We start from the raw sequence: 14850 nt of genomic DNA, 5'->3' as shown, positions 1-14850 counted from the left end.
AAAAGGTTAAATTAGTTTTAAAAAAAACTTTGTTTTAAACCGTATTTAATGTAAATTTTGTGTGCTGGATGTTCAATTCGTGTACAAAAATAATACTCATTTTTGTTTTATACCTGTCACTTGTGTAAGTGAATGCAAAGGACTTCCCTTACTCCAATACCCCTGCTTTCCTTTGATAATACTCCTTAAAGTGGATATTATCTCTAGCACCTTGAGAGCAAGTTGAGACATTTACATAATGAAATTAGGCTTTGGAATGGAAAATAACCTGACCAAATTTCCTGTTCACTGAGATTCAAAGTCAGCAAAAACTGCCTGGGAATCTGGGAGGCTAGGGCAGCCCCTACCAAGGCCTGCTGTTAGGAAATAACCTAAAGGCCCAAAGGAACCCATGAGTCTGAACTAAGCACTGTGGTTTAAAATGGACACAAAGAGCACAAAATCATAAACTTGCACCTAAGTTTGGGGCAACCCTGCACAGTTGGGTGAGATGTATACTAGCAACAGCAACAAAACATTGAAAAAACACTTTTGGAATTTCTAGTGACACTGGGTGGCAGTGAGAACAATGACAAGAGCAGATTAATTATCCAAGTTTTTTTTCACCTGCTGTTTGGAAGCAGTTCTGAGTGGGAGTGTGGGGGAGGGAAGTGGGGGGGCAGGGTGGAGGTATAGGTGGTACTATGAACTGAAACTTTGCTTCAGAATTCCCTGCATGCTTCTGAAATTTTATTTTTTTTGAGGTTTATTTCATTTAGATAAAGTGGGTGCATAAGCAGGGCGGGAGGGGTGGGCAGAGGGAGGGAGAGAAAGAATCCCAAGTAAACTCCCCACTGAACCTGGAGCCAGCCATGGGGCTCGATCCCACAATGGCTGAGATGACCTGAGCCGAAACCAAGAGTTGGAAGCTTAACCGAATGAGCCACCCAGGAGTCCTGGTTCTGAGATTTCTTGTGCTGTATGAGACATTTGAGAGATCTGCAAGGCAAAGGTAAAGTAGTAGCTTTTTTTTTTAATGCTCAGGAAGTAGAGGAAGGGGCACATTGTCACTGATCTGCTGGCTTTACTGTGAGGCAGCAAAAAAGACTGACTACTTCTCCTGCAGGGCACTCACTCATCAAAGTTGGAGGTTTGGAGGCAGTGAAAGATCAACATGGGTTCCAGTCTGTCCTTGTAAGTTCCAGCTACTCATGGATTCTAATGTATCCTGGTTTCCCCCTATTTCACACCCATCTCTTCCTGAATGGTGTACTGACTTTAGGCTCCAGCACCTGAAGCAGACAAAAACCTTATGAAGACTGCTTAACAGCTCCCAAAATTACATACTATGAGGTCTCTGTTATAGAAGTCACTTGTTACCTGTGTATCTATCACCCCAGTGTTTCTGTTTCTCTGAACTGTGATAAGTACAACTGCCTCCACCTAATTTGAACTGAGTAAGTCTCTAGATTACTTAAACAATTTGCCATTGGAGGAGTAAAAGTCCTCCAAAGAGAGGTTGGATTTGAGTAAGATAGGTGATAGATGATAGCTAGCTAGCTAGCTAGCTAGATAGGACTCAAGTTGTTAATTTGAAAAATAAAGTTATGATTACAGGTAAAAGCCAAACAGATAAAGTAAGTCCCAGAAAATGAAGGTAATTGTTACAATTTTAATTTATGCAAATATTGGTCCTACTGATGTATAGAAGAGATCAATACGATATCACTACCAGCCTTCCATGAGATGGCAGGCAAAGCTAACAATCCTATCAAATAAGCAGACAAAACTGCACTTTTAAATTTAAATTTTCAACACCAATTATTTTCATTCCAATATGGAATTTCTACAGGACAGTTCTGTGTAAGCCCTCATGGCCTTTATGCAGTATTATAATTGTCTCCTAATTATGTACAAAATTTAACTGCATAAAATTGTGACAGATGCCAAACTATACTTTTAAAAAGACATCTTCTGGCAGCCACTCCTTAAGACAGGTATAGAAAAGAATACACATGAAAAAAAAATATAATGGGGCCTAATTGCTGAATAGCAGGCCAAAAAAATTTGGGTGAATTTTGTTAGTCTAACAACAACCTTCAGCAGTGCTCATTCTATCATGTGAGCCAAAAGCATAATGCAATAAAGTTACAATAGACTGGATCTTAGCCATCCTGTGATCAACTTCTATGAACTTCACTATCTTAATTTGCTTTGACTTTAGTCTCTTCAATGGTAAAGTGAGAGGTTAGATTTCTATATTTAGTTTTCGAGCCTTATGGAGCACTTAATATATATTCCTTTACTGGATAGTGAAAGTTCAAAGATGGATGTATGATAATCCAGGTTCACAAGGAGCTTAAGGTACATGAAAGCTGTGTTCTAGGGAGAACTAGAGATTTTTGGATATTTTCATTGGGGGGAGGTTAGGTAGTTTCCTAACCTGCGCTTTATTTAAAGTATAATGTTTATTCTTATTCTTCCTTCCTAGCTTTAGCAGCTTCTTTATCTTTAACTCCATTATATAAGCAACCACCTAAGGAAATTACATATACATATGCTATTAAGTATATTCAAGTGTAATTTCTCTTAAAAAGCATATTAAAATGAAGGACAGGAAACATAAGCTCTGAAAAATTAACCTTCCAAAGTCATTGAGCTAATAATATACAGAGTAGGGACTCAAATAGAATTTACAACTAAATCCAACTTAATAATGGTGCAGAGTGTCATTGTTTTGGTGCATAGTGATTTGGTTTGGTTGACAATAGAAATTGAGAACCCACATCTCAAGATTCTTTCATGACATATAAAAGGCTCCTTTCATCTATTAAGGTGGCCATAGTCTCACTTTGGATTTCTGCCAGCTATATGGCAGGTGTATTAGCAGCCCAAACCCCTGAAATTGAATTGTAGGTCACTGAAGAGAACAAACAGAACAACCATAACAATGAACCAATGAAAAACAAAAATGAATATGCAAAATGTAAAAATACTGCATGCTGGAGTAGGGACAGTACTTCTAGCCTCTGCTACACATTGATCGGGATGACATTAACTGGAAAAGTTGTTCCTCATGAATCTCTGTTTAGAATCAAATGCAAATCAAGGCCAATTTTGCATGATTGGTTCTTTTGATTATTCTGCTAAAAAGCTATAACAACCCAGATATTCTAGAAACTCTTCCTCAGCTGACAGGGATTATGAACACTGTGAGGGACCAAGAGCCATAATCAGTAACCATAAGATCTTCAGTCAAATGAAGAAGCCTCTCTTTTCTACAATGAGTTGTTCTCTAAGAGACAGGATTTGGGCCTTAACTGTCATCTTCTTAAGACTAATTAATGATAATTGATAATCCCCATCATAAATATTTTTAAAAGATTTTATTTATTTATTCATGAGAGACAGAGAGAGAGAGAGAGAGAGAGAGAGAGGCAGAGACACAGGCAGAGAGAGAAGCCTGCTCCATGCAGGGAGCCCAATGTGGGGCTCGATTCTGGGACCCGAGGATCATGCCCTGGGCGGAAGGCAGGTGCTCAACTGCTGAGCCACCCAGGCATCCTATAAATATTTTTTAAAAAGCTTGCAATGATAAATTCTTGAATGAATACAGGTATCCTTACAATTTTTTAAAAGATGTCTTTAGATATATGGAAATACACTTACTTTAACATTATCAGATAGAACCAAATATTTTTAGGGACAGATTTTTCTTTGCACATGCTTTTTCATAGAAGATTCCTCTCCAGAAACATCTCTGTAGAATTTTAGGGTGATGGAACTACTCTGTATGGCACTGGAGTGGTGTATATATGATTCAATGCATTTGTCAAAATTCATAGAATTGTACATCACAAAGAGTAAACTTTAAGATATGCAAAGTACAAGAATTTCAGCCAGGATGTCAGGAAGTCTCAGAATGTAGTACACATGATGACAAATGATTCTAACTCTATTACAAATTTATGACAACACCTCACTGAAGCACGTGGGAGAAAAGAAGCCGGCTAAACAACTTTGTCAAAACTAAAGACAAAAAGAACTGTACATAAAAACTGTACTCCAGGTGGCAAATTTGTTTCTCGTGATGATTCAGGTTAAATAATTCTCAACCTACTTTACAAATATATCTCATGTTTAATAATCAAGTAAATGGATGGTAAGAACTAGATTTCTTACTGTCAGAGAGGGAAATTATGGATAAGCAAGGAAGGAAGGCTAGATGAACTCTGTGGTACTGAATTTGAGTTGGGAAATACCAGTATGAATTCATAATTAAGTTAGCATAATATATATACAGATGGCTAAATGCTGAAATAATGATACAAATGTGTGTATACATAGGTTATTAGGTCATTATACTGATATATATATTTCATAGCTCTCTTCACTGAGAGGCCTTGTGACCCCTGACACCCCTGTAGTAATGAGCACTACCAGCACCTGGATTTTATTTCTTTTTTTTTTATTTTAATTTCTAATCCCATTTTCCAATGAAAGGAACCAGAGATCCTTGGAAAACTGTCTGATTCCAATGCTAGGGCAGGGAATATACAAGATAACCCTGGAGCACCTTGTAGGGCTGGAGAGTAAGGAAGTGGGATGAAGGTATATCAAAGTGGCAAATGGAATAATAGAGTTCCCAATGACCAAAGCTAGAAGAGTTTGATTTAAAAAATAATAATGTGGTATTACATTATGACCTAAAGTATAAGACAAATATTCATGAGTCCATCCTGATATAAAATTAAAACAACAATTTGGGGATAAAGGATAAATGTCCCTACAGAATAATTCCAAATAGCATAAATAGAGATGGATATTGATTTCCCTCCTGCTTTTAAGTATCTTGTATCCAAAAGAACAGAGTATAAAAAGAGAAAAAAGAGTAACTTTACAGTAAATAAATCCTACAAACACCACTTAAACAAGTGATAGTGACTATCACCAGTGATAAAGTCACATCAGTATTACATGCCTCCAATATGATACAGGAAGGGCATTCACCTCCATGGTTGTTCTTCCCCAGAGCCCAATAACTTCAGTCTAGCCATGAAGAAAATATCAGACAACCCCAAATTAAGGAACATTCTACAAAATACTTGGCCAGTATGCTTCAAAAATTCCAAGGTCATAGCAAAGAAAAAAAGGCTGAGAGTCTAAGGAGACTTGGTGACTAAATGCATAGTGGTATCCTAGATAGGACCCTGTAACAGAAAAAGTATATTAGAGGACAAAGTTGGGAAAACATGAATAAATTCTGCAGTTTACTTAATAGTCACAAACCAATATTGATTTCTTAGTTTTAACAAATATATTAAGGTAATATAGATGTTAACATTAGGGGAAACTGAGTAAGGGGTGTGTGAGAACTCTCAGTATTAACTTTGGAACTCTTTTTGTATAAATCTAAAATTCTTTCAAAGTAAAAAAAAATTAAATGTCAAAAACCCCATGAAAAAAATCTCTAACTTTAGTAGTCATAATAATTGTGGTAATGTTTATCATATCAGCAGAAATAATTCAGTTCCCTTGGTTTTTGAAGTCTCTGCTTATTTTGTGATTCATGCTGAGTAACTTTCATTACTTGTGACCTTTTGAAAATGTTCTTTCTTTCATCATTTCTCTATTTTGTTTGATGATCTGCTTCTGGTAAGTTGTTGCTAATAAAAGTGCAATAAAAAATGTAAATTCAAATAAAGATGAAATTTTAAAGGACAGCATTTAGTAAATTCTTAAAAGAAAGAAATGTGCTTAAAGAGAGACATTTTACCAAACTAAATTGTAAAGTACTTAGTATTTAGGAACTGCACAAAATATGCATGAATAGTTGCTTTCTTTAAACCACTGATAATTTAATAGAAAACTTATCTCTGCAGTAACATTTTTCGGATCTTTTTAGAACAAAGACGGAATGGAAGCCAGATTTGCCTTGGTTGAAAGTATACAGGAGGAGAGTAAGTAGATAGTGAGCATAGGCAAATCTTTCCAGAAGTTTTGCTATGAAGAGGAAAAGAACAATGGAGTGATAGCTGGAATAAGATGTATATTTAAGGGATCATTGTTATACTTTATATTTAAGGTGAAGGAAATTAGAAAAATTTATATTGACAATAAAACATGAGAAAGAAATGAATGATATGGGAAATTGTGGAAAACTCCAGGATTCAAGCACTGAGGGAGATGTTATTTAGAAACAAGTGGAGGAATGCCCTTTCCTAGGATCAGACCATATGTTATGGATTTGGTCAAAGAAAAAACTGACAAATTTGGGGGCAGGAAGGGGTGGGGGAGACTGATGTTATTGCTTTGACTCTCTGTCCTATAAAATATGAAGTAAGGCCATCAGTTTAGATTCCTGGGGAGGGAATTTTGTAGTTCTGAAGAGAGAAGACCACTGAACTTAATTTTCTCAGAAAGTAGGGAATAAACTTCCTAGAGAAATTTTTTTCAAGAAATTTAGAATTTTTGAATAAAACTGTTAACTAAAGGAATTTTCCTTGGCCATTACAGCAATGGCATTTTATTTGAAATTCAAATCTAGCTTGAAAGTACATAAAAAATAATGTGTGGCAAAACCTCACTCCACTGGAGACAAAGGCAGTGCCTCTATCTCATTTAGATAGCAGGCATTATCATGGCATCTATTATTTCTGTGCAGTGTCACACTAACTTGATTTAAGATCCAAACTGAAATTTATACTTTCCACCAAAATGCTTATAAAACTTTCTCTTGATTATACCAACACATGTATATAGAAAGAGTAGGCACTTTAGTGCCACTTAAATCTAGGTCCTTCCTAGAGTTATCAAGTAAGAAGCCTTCTACAGAATACCACAGTGGAGATCCATGCTCTACTACTTTTAATATTTTTATTTTTTACTTTTTAAAATATTTATTTATTTATTTGAGAGAGAGAGAGAGCACACGCAAGTGGGTGGTGGTGCTGAGGCAGAGAGAGAGAAATCCTCCAGCAGATTCCCTGCTGAGTACAGAGTCCAATGTGGGGCCTGATCCCAGGACCCTGAGATCATGACCTGAGCCAAAAATCAAGAGCTGGACACACTTAACTGACTAAGCCACCCAGGCACTCCTCTAATACCTTTTTAGGACCACAGTTTCTATAACCTGGACTAAAACTTGAGAAATCTCTGCAATGAGTATTAGAAGTCCAGACATGAGAAAACGACCACTTCAACATAGTCCAGAATGATGTATAAAGAAAAAAATCAGTGAAACAGTTCCCTCAGTTTCTAAGTGGGTACAGACAGATTGTAAAGTACAGAGTGGGGTCTAATGGGATTGTCCTTAAAGGCTGAAATTGTCCATTGAAATCAAAAGCCACTTTAGGGCAATTGGTATATTAGAGCAAAGACAATAAACTATTTACTCTTAAGTGAGTGCAGGAATCACATATGAGCTATTTGAAAATGGTCACTTTGTTAAACTCTCATATTAGTTCTAATTATTAATGAGATTATCTCAGATAGTCCATATGTGCTATCATATCATCGACATTCAGTCTTCAATATATTTTACATTTCTTATACTTCTTATTTCTCCTTCACTGTTTCTGGCATTTGCTGGGATCTCCTAAGCAAAGCTGAATGATAGGGGTATTGGGGTACATCCGTGTTTGTTCCATTAACGAAAATGTTTTTAATCTGTAATCATGTTTTTGTTTTTGTTTTTTTTTTTTTTTTACTTTTGGCATATATCTGTGCCTTGACTCTTTTTCTTATTTATATTAGCCAATTTTTAAATGTATTTTACCTAATTTTTCAATGTCAGGTTTTGGTTTTAGTGTAAATGAGATTACTAGTGTGTGTTTGTTTTGAATGGTTTTTCTACCTCATTAATTTCTGCACGTATACATGTTTTATTTCAATTTATTTGGGGTTTTATTCATTTTTATTTTTTTTATTCTTAAAGAGAAAATTTTCATCCTTTTAATTTCGATTTTTCAAGTAAAATCCATTTAATTCTGTAAAATTTCTTCTGAGTATGATTTAGGCCACTTCCCATAGGTTTTTCTTATAAAGATTTTATTTATTTATGTATTTATTTATTGAGAGAGAGAGAGAGAGAGCGCATGCAAGCAGGGGGAGGGAGAAGGACAAGCCAACTCCTTGCTGAGCCTGGAGTCCAACATGGGGCTCGATCTTATGACCCCGAGATCATGACCTGACCCAAAATTAAGAGTTGGACACTTAACCGACTGAGCCACCCAGGCCTCCCCATAGGTTTTAATATATAGTGTCCTCATTCTTCTCTAAATACATTGTGATGCTGGCTATGATTTTCTCATTAAAACAAAACTAAAAACTAAACTAGACAACACTAGCACTTTTAGTTATTTTATTATGATGATTAAGAAATAACCCATTTTCATAATAAAATATCCAAACAGTGGAGAACAGTATAAAATAAAATGAATTCCCCATGTCTTCATACTCTGTTATTGGAGGTTAGTAATATTAACAATTTCTTCAATCTTTTTGCAAAACATACTTTATACATATAAGAGCACATGTATCTTTTTTTTTTTTTTTACACAAAAGGGAATCTAAACTAGTTATCCATCACTGTGAAACACATTAACCCAAAATTTGGTGACTTAAGACAGTCAACTTATTTTTATTTCATATTTTCTGTGCATTAGGAATCTGCATGTGACTTAACTGGGTCATCTAACTCCAGGTATCCCACAAGGTTTCAATCAATGTGTCAGCCAGGACTGCAGTCACCTCAAAGCTCAAGAGGGAAAGGAGCAATGCCTCTGAGGTCACTCATGTGGCTCTCCGCAGGCCTTTAGTCCCTGCTAGCTATTGGTCAGAGACAACAATTCGTTGTCAAGTTGGCCTTTCCATAGGGCAGTTTACAAAAAGGTAGCTGACTTTCCTCAGAGAAAACAAGTGAGTGCAGGAGGGTACAAAAAAGATACTACAGTCTTGTAACCTAATCTTTGTCACCTCTGCTACATTCTTTTCACTAAAGTGAATCATGAAACCCAGCCCACTGGGATGCTTGGGTGGCTCAGTGGTTTGCCGCCTGCCTTTGGCCCAGAGTATGATCCTGGAGACCTGGGACTGAGTCATACGTGGGGCTCCCTGCATGGAGAGAGATCTCTGCCTATGTCTCTGCCTCTCTCTGTCTCTCATGAATAAATAAATAAAATCTTTATACAATAAATGAAACCCAACCCATTTTCAAAGGATAATACCAGGAGGGCAATGATTGAAGGTAGTTTTAGAGACTGCTTACCTCAGGATCATATTATGCCTTTATCCCCTGAAAAATATCTTTTACATCCTTTCGTGTTGTTAATTTACCTAATGCTTTCCAATCACTGCCAGTGTGATGGGGGGAAAAGCAGTGAACAAGCAAGCAAGCAAAAAATAAATACATAAAGAAACACATAAATGAGAACTCAATTTAGTAAATATATTTAGGTATGATTACTAAGCATATGTGAAAACTTCATGGTTAGTGGCGTACCCCTCAATACTGTAAACTCATTTCAAACTTGGCCAAGTAGTATAATGGACTAGCAGGATCCTCTTGAGAATGGAATCAAGGGTCACAGAGAAAAATAGAGAAGAGAATTCCTTCTGGGAAAGCAGAAGAGTCCAAATGGATAATCAGTGATCACAACTGTAGAATAGACTTAGAAGACATTGGTCTTCCTTTTTACACAAAATATTTGGAATCATAATGGGGCAAATTCTCCTGTTCCCTAATTCCTCAGCTGAAGCTGAGAGATGAGGACTTAGACGAGGGAGAATATAGGTTCAAAAGGCAGCTTCTACTGTACTGTGTCAAATAATCACCTTATTGGTTTTTCCAGGGCTTTTTCCTGGTCCCTATCAACCCCTTCCAGTCATGGAGTACCCTTGGACTAGTTTTAATCATTTGTAGCATTCTTCCTTGTACATATGATCTATTTCACCTTATGTATTCCAGTATTCCTTTATCAACTTTGTTCCAACATGGGAACTCCATATGTTTTCCAGTAGAATTATAGATTTTGGGGATATTTTTTGTTCATTATTTTCTAATCCAGAGCATTTTAAATCCAGTAGACCCATATTATAACATTTTTCTAGTTTGCTATACCAACATTGCAAATCCTTTCCTCCATTACATGGAATAATTAACATGAGAGGCTGAAGACTTCTTACCTGTCATGGAATAACCATTCATATTTTTTTAACCATTCATATTTTTATCTCCTTCTAGGGTTTTTAGAAGTTTCATGATTAGCAATGCTATCACTTTAAATTGTGAAGTTCTACATATTTCATGCAACTGCCCTCTTCCCAGTGTTCATCAAGATACTTTGAAATTCCACCATCCTTTCATGAAAATAGCCAAAGATATACAAATGATTCACTTGATTAATACTTTTTAATTTTATGAATATTTTTCCTATTCTGATTTTTTAATGAAGAAAATATATAGGTTTCTAAGGTATGTGATGGTCAAAAATAGGCATAGCCCTTCCCTACTATTGTTAAATAGGAAACTGTAGCAGTAGTGAGGAAGAAAAAATAGGTTAACATTTGCTCTACATAGATAATTTGGCTTCAATGTGTCCAATAACAGATTAGATTTACTAACTATGAGACAACTCAATGAGAATCTTCACTTGGTGTTTTTTTTTTAGTTTAGAGTCTCTTTTTACTGATTACGGTATGATGGTCAAAAGAACAAGCTAAAACTATTTTTTAAACTTTACTTATTTATTTTAAAGAGAAAAAACGTGCACGTGTGAGTGGGGGTTGGGAGAGAAGGAGAGAATCTTCAAGCCGACTTTCTGGTGAGTGCAGAGCCCAAGGTGGAGCTCATTCCTACTACCCATGAGATCACTAATCATAAGATCATGACCTGAGCTGAAACCAAGAGTCAGACACTTAACTGACTGAGCCACACAGGTACCCCAAGCTAAAACTATTTTTTGAAAAGATAACTGTCTGAGGATATTTAATCTGTAAAAAATGAAGCGTAAAATTACCTCTTAAGTATAAAATGAGAGGAGTGAGTCAAGTGGAAGCAGGTCCAAAAAGTGAGATAGATGTGTTTTATCAATGCAAACAAGAAACATGTCAGAAAGAGTACTGGATTTGTTTGGGGCTCTAAAAAATTACCTGAAGTGGCCGAGGCTGGGCATCTTATGTTTAGAAAGTTCTGGGGAATTCTGATCTCCTAGATTAGTTACAATGAGTGTGGTGCTAATTCACACTGAGACATCATCCTTATTTAAAGACCTTAAGATGTTTGAAAAAAGAAGAGGATAGTGCAGAAAAATTGAAATTCTTAGAGAGTTACACTGTTCAGATGTTAGGAAACCTGCTGAATCTTACAGCCTTCAGCAAGACTGTAGCCTCTGTTTTTGAGGGTGATAGAACTTCTCTGAAGAACTTCAGAAGATTATGTGGAGGAAGCTTGCTTAGTGTCTATAAATAATGGCTTTTTGGAATAAACGTCTGCATATACTTTCATTACACAAGACAAAAGATATCCCAGGTCATGCTGTGCTCCAAAATTTCTTACTTGGTTTCTTGCAAAATATTGAAGGTAAATAAGCTTAATTGTTTTCAGAAGTATCATTCACAAAAATGATTAGTTTAAAATACATTAAAAATATTTATAAGATTGATGAGAACTTATTTTAAGGAAACCTTTGCATGCCCTCAAAATTATTATTTCTTTGAGTGATTTTATGAAACATAAAAAAACCCTGCAATTTCATTTCAAATACTTCTTTTGGCCTAATTATGGGTAGCTGCTTTTCTCATATAATTAATAAAAATCAGGTTTCAGATTTATTGGATTTTGGATTTTAAAAAATTTCCTAGGAAAATTAGAAGCCATTCTAATAATGCCTATATTGCATATACGAAGAAATCTATTCCTTCTCTTAATTATTAAAGTAGGTCATAGACAAGTCAATTTGTGGTAAATACAGAGGAAAAATATAAACTATAGCTAAGGGTTTTTAACTATTCTAAAAACTTTTAATTGTGAAAACAAGGTATCTGTTGAGTCTGTGGAAAGGAAGTGCTATTATCCTTTCTCCTTAATTCACTGTCCAGTTGGTATGCAAGAATGAGAGCTAAGCAAGATTTTAACTTTCATACAAGTTTCCACTCCAAATAGGCTTCAGCGAAATTGTTATTTTAGAATAAATTTACAGAAACAGCATTGCTGGGAAAATGGTATATAAAAGACAAGCTTTTTGTTGTCCCTAAATTGCTCTTCATGCATTTGTTTCAGTTTTGGCTCCCATCAACAGTTTTAGACAATACTGGCTTTCTCATACTATAAACAAAAAAAGCCATATTTTAAAACTTTTCTTACAATGTTTAGTTACTCTCTTTCTTCTTTTGTTTCTATTTGATATTTTTATAGTAGCTACAATACATTATTTCACTGGATTTAAAACAATGAAGAGTCTATATAACGAAGTGAGAAAAATGAGGATTGCTCTTCTCTTTCAGTCATCCCATATATGTTCTTTTGGGCTTATTTATGATTCCCAGAAAGAGAGAAAAAGGGGGAGGGTAGGGAAGGAAAGGAGAGAGTGATGGAATAAGGAAGAAAGGAAGGAAAGAAGGAAGGAGGGTTGGCTGGTTGTAGCTCTAAAAAGAATTTTATCCTAGTATCTTGCATAGCCAAAGAATATTTTTCCCCCAGGGTCATAACCATAATATGCAAATGGTACCTTTGATTTTCTAAACAAATCTGTTTATTGGCATAGCACATGGGTTTGTCCTTATGCAAGGAACTGTAGTCCATAGAATCCATGCTCTCCCAGACAGTTAACTACTAGATTTGTACAAAAAAAGCACCGAACCTACCTTGTCTGAGACAAAAGTGAATGTCATATAAGAGGACAGTGTCAGAGATATGATGAGTTCATCATATCACATCCTCCGTCTTTCTTTACAAAGACTCTTCCAGATAGCACCATTACCCATAGCCTCAAAATAAGAGAAGCTATCTAAGCTATTTTAGTTATTGATTGCAATTGGATGTTGGTAAGAGAAACCCATATTATCCGGGGCTTAAACACAATGCAAGTTTGTTTCCTCTTAAACAAGTCCAAAGATGGGCAGTTCGTGGCCCTCAATATCCCAACCAACTCTTACCTTTATGCCTTGCCATTTATATCATGGTGGGGAGATGCTCTACCCAACATAATTTTTTAAAGATTTATTTATTCATGAGAGACACAGACTGAGAGAGACAGGCAGAGACACAGGCAGAGGGAGAAGCAGGCTCCTCACAGGAAGCCTGATGCGGGACTTGATGCCAGGATCTTGGCATCACACCCTGAGTCGAAGGCAGGCGCCCAACCGCTGAGCCACCCAGGCGTCCCTCCACAAAACTTTAATAAGCAATTGTGTTCCAGGCAGAAAGGGCAAAGTGGGGGAAGCAAAAAGAGATAACCTCTATATAGAGAATCAAAATCTTTTCCAGAAGTGCCTAGCCAACTTCTTACATCTTATCACCTCCTCCCAAATGTAAGTGACCTTGATAATTTCTATTATTTTAGCTGATCATATGGTCACATGTAACCTACAGAGTTTCTATTCATAAGGAGAAAGGAAAGAGAAGGACAGATACTGGGTAGATTTCCTGCTACAGGAATGCCAAAAGTATTTCATAAAGAAAGGAATTCCCAACAGTGCCAAGGATAGCTGAAAATCAAGTAAGTTAAAAGTGAAGAAATATCCATTAATTCTAAGAATAAGGTTATTTAGTGACCATGGCAAGGAAAGTTTCAATGATTGATGCAGGAGAAATCAAAAGGAGTGAGGGAGGGCTAGCACTAAGTGGACTACTAAAGACAAGGGTTCATAAGCAAAAACAGATTTTAAAAAAGAATCATTTTATAAACTGCACATGTGCACAAGGGAATTTTGGAGGGTGATGAGAATGTTTCTGGATTTTGGTGCTGGTTGCACGCATTCATAAATTCACTAAAAACATCACTGAGTTGACACAACCTGTGAATTTTATGACATGTAAATTATACTTCAATAAAACCTAAAAATAAAACAAATGATATTAACCTCTACAGATATTTGGCTGTGAAGGAAACAAGAAAGATGTAGCAATTTTCCCCATTATTAAGAAATCCCAACACTTGGTTTCATTCTTGTTAAAGATTTTTTTTAATTTTTTAAAGATTTATTTATTTGAGAGAGAGAGAGAGCACACTCGCCCATGCATGAGCAGGGGGAGGGGCAGTGAAGGATGGAGAAGGAGAAACTAAAAAAAAAAAAAAAAAAAAAAAAAAAGAGAGAAGGAGAAACTGACTTCCCACTGAGCATGGGGCTCATGCAGGGCTCAATCTCATGACCCTGATATCACGACCTGAGCTGAAATCAAGAAGGGGACATTTAACTGACTGAACCACCCAGGTGCCCTTACTTGGTTTCATTTTTATTTTGTTTTGTTTTAGTTTTTTGGCAGGGTGTGGGGGCAGGCAGATTTTATCAAAATCTAAGTTATTTTGAAGAAATGAGAATTTTGTTTCTTTTTTGTCAGGAATTAAGAAAAAAAATACAAAACACAATAGAGCAAAAGCTTATAAAGTTATGTGAGGTTAAATTTAAAAAATCTTTCCCTACTTGGTCTGCCATCACTACTTCTCAAAGGTCAATGCACTTATTAGCCTGGTGGTCTATCTTTTTAAAGTTATATGTATATACAAACATATACAAAGGTGGGCCCAGGCTAAGTGGAGCCCAAAGTCTATACAATACGATGGCTAATAAAAAAATACAAAAATTAAGAAAAATAATACAAAATTATATATTTATAATTAGGTTCAAATATATATATATGTTTTTTTAATT

At 35.8% G+C, this 14850-nt stretch overlaps 1 protein-coding gene across 2 annotated transcripts in view; it reads left to right on the top strand.

The window, feature by feature from the left end:
* Window positions 1–10650: 10650 nt before the first annotated feature.
* The window catches only part of LOC140628832 (melanoma-associated antigen B10-like), a 46265-nt gene continuing 42065 nt past the window's right edge, over window positions 10651–14850 (top strand). Inside the window, exon 1 of one of the 2 annotated variants that reach the window (XM_072818371.1) lies at window positions 10651–10802. The gene's annotated coding sequence lies outside the window, so the exon portion shown is untranslated. The remainder of the gene's footprint in view (window positions 10803–14850) is intronic. The other variant, XM_072818372.1, reaches the window with a different exon arrangement.

The sequence above is a fragment of the Canis lupus genome, chromosome X (assembly GCF_048164855.1).
Source record: "Canis lupus baileyi chromosome X, mCanLup2.hap1, whole genome shotgun sequence".
Lineage (NCBI taxonomy): Eukaryota > Metazoa > Chordata > Mammalia > Carnivora > Canidae > Canis > Canis lupus.
This window is presented reverse-complemented; position numbering and strand designations above follow the sequence as displayed.